The 5,173-nt window shown below is 36.3% G+C and overlaps 1 pseudogene; it reads right to left on the reverse strand.

Moving 5' to 3' along the window:
- Positions 1–776: 776 nt before the first annotated feature.
- On the reverse strand, positions 777–971 carry LOC131480747 (ATP synthase membrane subunit K, mitochondrial-like; annotated as a pseudogene).
- Positions 972–5,173: the final 4,202 nt, after the last annotated feature.

Consider the following 5,173-nt stretch of genomic DNA (forward strand, 5'->3'; position numbering starts at 1 on the left):
TGTTAAATTTATCTGGACAATAAGATGCTGGACTCTCTACGTGGCCCATACCACAATGAAGGAATCATGACTGGATACAAACTGTACTACTGTAACAATATGGAGCAAATCAATTCGGGGGGAGGGCTTTTTGGAGGGGCTGGGGGAACCCCAGAGCCTATGAAACTATGTCATAAAACAAAATGGAAAATTTGCAGTGCCTGAAGGAATTCTGAGTATGTCTGACAGTATACACTTGCTGACAAAGAGGTAAGAAACAGGCTATTGGACTCACATTAGTAAGACTGTAATACCATAAAGTGTCTTTGAAGGTTACTTTGTCACAACTCTCTAAAAACCTCTTTAAATGCAAATGTCCTTTGATGGGATTCAACTGTAGAAATTATCTTGCATATATTTGGTCCTATAGAAACACCAGGTTTTTATAACATTATTATGGGAATAAAACAGAAACAATCAATCTGTGTCAATAGGGGATTGTTAAAATACATGAAGACAAATTTATATAATACTATGTATGCAGTGATTGAAATGCGTTCTAGTGGCAAAGTGGAAAATAAAAAATGTTGGACAAAGTAATAGAATTATATATTGACTAAGATACTTCAGAAAGTTCCTAGAAAATTAAGTTTCAAATGAGTTTATTTGGGCCAATGCCATGGTACAGATTTTGTTTTTCCAGGTTCATAATTTAATGTACAAATTGAATTACCACAGTTGAGTTGAATTAGCTTTTCCAGGCATGAGGACAGATGGGGAAACAATTTGTAATCGAGTTATGTTGCTTTCACAGCTGGAATTTTTAGACCTTAAGCTGAAGTACATAACCAGCAAAGCAATGCCTCCATATGTGGCTAGTACACAATTCATTCTGCCTGTGAGCATGTAAGAGTTGAAATACGTTTTGATTTCAGTGAACTGGAATTGGGCATCAGGTTCTGGACCTGACATGATATCAATCTTCTCAGAGCTACCAACTCCTCAACTGACATCCTTCAAGGCCCACCGACAGTGAACTGGCCCCAGCCAGAAGCAATGGTACAGATTGAGCTTTTATCTGTCACACTCGTGTCAAATGTGGGTACTGGTTCCAGTCCTAGCTTTTCCACTGCCAATCCAGCTCTTTGTTTATGGACTAGAAAAGCAGCAGAGGATGGCCCAAATCCTTGGGTCCCAGCAAAAACATTGGAAACTTAGAAGAAGTTTCTGGCTGTAGAGCTTTCCCTTTGTAGAAATCTGTCATTCAAAAAAAAAATTCTTTTAAACAATGAAGTTATTTTAATGCAAAAATCAAAATTCATTGAATCCTTTTTGTGTAATATGCCTTATACACAATCTTTTTAAAAGTCCCTAGCATGAATTTCACGGTTTTTTAAAAACAATTTATATATTTTATATTATTATCTTTATGCTACAGTTCCAGATGTACAGGGATTCCTCCCTCCACCCTTCCATAGCTTCTCCCAGTTCCCCCTGTATTGTAACAATAATACACTCCTTCAGCTACAACCTTAAGTCCTACATTCTGCTATTTCAATACATTGTGGCACTGTAATTATAGACAATTATACATAGTCTAGTATGCTACTGTAAAATTACATGTATCAAGTTTTCATTGGGAGTCCTCCTTTTATAAAGGAACAGACATGTATACTGTAATATATCTTCACTTCGGATATGCTAGTCTCCATCATATAGCTCACCTATAAAAATGTTTTTGCATTTATTCACTAATGTGTTTTGTGAATTTTAAAGAAAAACACTAATCTTTTAAGTCCATTCTCATAGTGTTTTAAAGTAGCTGTATGTGTATGCGTGCATATGGAATTCTTGAAAAGGCCTGTAAGAAACTGTTAGAGACCTTATTCTGGGAAACATAACAGAAAAAGAAGTAAGCAGTGTGGAGATTTATTCATTGTGGAGATTTGCCCCTGAAAACCCAGATCACAATGCCTGAGGACTCTGAATCTTAACTCTTTAAGGCAGTCTGAGAATGCTGCAGGGAGCAGACTCCCTACTGAGATTGCAGATAAACCTTGGGCTGGTTAAAATGTCTGGGGAGGTGTGAGGCATCTTCATAATCTCCCTGTTCCTTCAGTGATTGTGGCCTAAACATAACTGAGCACAAACACAATTCTGTTGGATTCTATTTCTAGTTAAATCTGTTTGTTTACCAGTGTGGGTTCCTGTAATTCAGGTTTACTTATCCAGCTGTTTGGAGCCTTGTGATTGTTTCCCCTAATCCCTTGTAACCTATTGGTGAAGTAGTTTGCTTACCACTGTTCCATTAACTTGTAACTTTTACAAACCTGCTTGACTGAAAAAAAAATTGGTATAAGACCTGAAAAATTCAATAAAGTGTGCATTCATTCATCACACCTGTGTACCCTGTATCCCAAAGTTCCTCTTGGCGTGGATGTCACACTTTAAGTTCCAGTCCCCACTAGAGAAAGAGGTACTTTTATGCTCTCGTGCAGAATTTTATAGTAGGTTAAACCTTTCCCTTTGATAGACAGGCATGCTATATGGTGGACAGATCAAATCCAATGTGCTCCACTACTAATTCATCTCCCGGTTAATGCATGTGGGAAAACAGAGGAAGATGTACCAAGTGTTTGCATCCTGAATTCATTTGGGCCCCTGGGATGGTTCTCCTCATGTCTGGCTTAAGATTGGGTTCAGACAGGCTCAGCTAGGTGTGAACCAGTAGATAGAGGATTTCTCTCTCCTCACTTTGTAGCTCTGACATACAAATGAAAATATTTTTAACCGATGTAAACTTTTTAAAAGGCTATAGAACAGAGAGAAAGGGAAAGAAAGAAATTTGCTGGTTCAATTTCCAGATGGTTCATCCAGAGCTTCATCATGGTTTCCCACAAAAGTTAATCAGCATCTTAACTAGTAGGGCAAAGCTTCATTCCTCATTTTTTAGTTGAAAAATAATTTGTCTTTACATCATTCAAATATTTACAAGTAGAGTACCTAATTATTAAAAAATGAAAAACAACCTGAAATCACAAAGTGATTTTTAGACTCATTTTAGACACAAAGGTTTGAGTTCAAGAGACAAAATTATAACTAGTGGAAACATGTACGGGAAAAACTAGCTCATTAAACTGCTACTAGCAAAGCCAAACAAGCTTTTACATCAATTACGATCACATAATAAAGCATAAATTTGCACTCACATTACCCTGCCAACTTAAGAAGTGCGCTTTCTGCAATAAAAACATAACCTTAGGATTGAGAATATGCCCAACTATAAGACTATGTGAAAAAAAACTTATTGTATGCATGTAACAGTAGATTAATAAAAACACAGTAACTTCACATTCTAGAATAAAATCAAATGCAAATAAATTCTCATAAGATTTATATTTAAATGATCTTTATTTAAAAGTTGCAAGATGGTTCATTGTGAGCAAAAAAGACACATAAGTAAGAGCCATTACTAAAAGAGAAAACTTGAGAGACTACAAGACTATATTGGCTGAGTGATCAAAACAATTTTGATTTCCTTCTTGGCTTGTGATGTTCCGGAGCTGGTTAAAGATGGAGTATTAATTAAAATTTATTTGCTTGTAGAGTGTGGGTGTGAAAAAATCCAGAAAAAAAAGAGATGAACGACGATAATCCCTTAATGAAAATATTTTGCAGTGCTGAAAAAAATTGGAAAAAAAAGGTTTTGATTAGTTGTTTTAATTACAGATTGTATAAACCATAAAAGGAAAAACAATTTTCTAAGCAACATTTAAATAGAATCATACCTTAAAGTAAATCTTTAAGAATACTAACAAAACTATAACATCTTCAAGCAAAATAGAGGAATGTATCTGGGAGGAAAAAAATTACTAATCTAAAACTATGAAAAAGAATTTTTGTGAAGCATAGAATACAGTAAATGCTATCATCCAACAAATAACACATGGCCAAAATACACAAACTTATAAAACAAAGATAACCTGAAAATCATTTCACACTACATGCTAAAAACATTTTCAGGAAACTTGGTATTAAACAACAAAATGGAAAACAGTAAAATAACTCAAGCAATTTATTAGTCATTTCACCAGTTTTGCAAACCATTTGCCATTGATGCAAAGAGTACTGGAAAACAATTATAATAAAATTAATTTTAAAAATGAGTAAATATCCAAATACTGAGCAGCAGAAACAAAAAGCTAAAGAGAAATTACTTGAAAGAATAACTGCTAGAAGAAATTAAGAATTAAATCACACAAACACTAAGATTAGATTCAAGGGATGCAAAATATTCAACAAGAGAAATCAGGGGTAAAACAAACAAAAATTGCTAGATTCAAAAACAGTCATAAACAATAAATTTCCTAAGAAAAAATGGGGGAGGCAAGAATTACGCTTACAAAATAATTAGGTTTAAAATTGTACCAATTCCCTAAAAATAAACAAATCTTAAAAAAAAAAAAACAAAAATAAAACCACAAAAAAACCCAACAAAACAACCATTGCAACCCTGGTGCCTATTCCCTGTAGCCCTCCTTTTCAGGTAAAGAAAAATAAACGTTACCAAATCCCCCATTTCCTGTACGCAACTGCCCCTCATTCAGGTGATTCACTTTAAGGCTGTCTATGGCTGGCTGGCTCCCTTCCCAATCTGAAAAGTCACGCTTCATTCCCATGGCATTAGAGCCAAAATCTTTGGCTCTTGCTTACCCTCTTGTGACTAGATGAGCCTCGGTCAAGTGAGCATCTCCTTCACGTACAAAACTAGTGTTTCAACTTCGTAGCTTTCAAGGAAGAGGGGGAAAAAAAGCCCTGACAAACTAAATCACATACCTCCTACACGCGGTGGTAGTGGCCCTAGGTCAGGAGCACCCGTAGGGAAAAATTTGGTAGCACGGGTGGCTGGCTGCGTTCCTGCAGGGGGGCGAGCGTGAGGAGGCCCTACCCTCCGGAATGGATTCGCAGGACCAGTTGGCCCTTGGGGTGGATGAGCCGAAGTTGTTGCTGCTTGGCCAGCACCTGGTTCTTTCCCCTCGCAGGGAACTGCTGATGCATTTATGGTACTGCTCTGTAACAAAATCACATAAATCCGACATCACTAACAAGAAAAAAATGCAAAACTCATACACAAATAGTTAGGGACAGAATGCAAAGAAATCCATGATATACAGAGAAAGTGCTCCAGAGAAAC

This window comes from Ochotona princeps, chromosome 7 (genome assembly GCF_030435755.1).
Source record: "Ochotona princeps isolate mOchPri1 chromosome 7, mOchPri1.hap1, whole genome shotgun sequence".
In the NCBI taxonomy this organism is placed as follows: Eukaryota; Metazoa; Chordata; class Mammalia; order Lagomorpha; family Ochotonidae; genus Ochotona; species Ochotona princeps.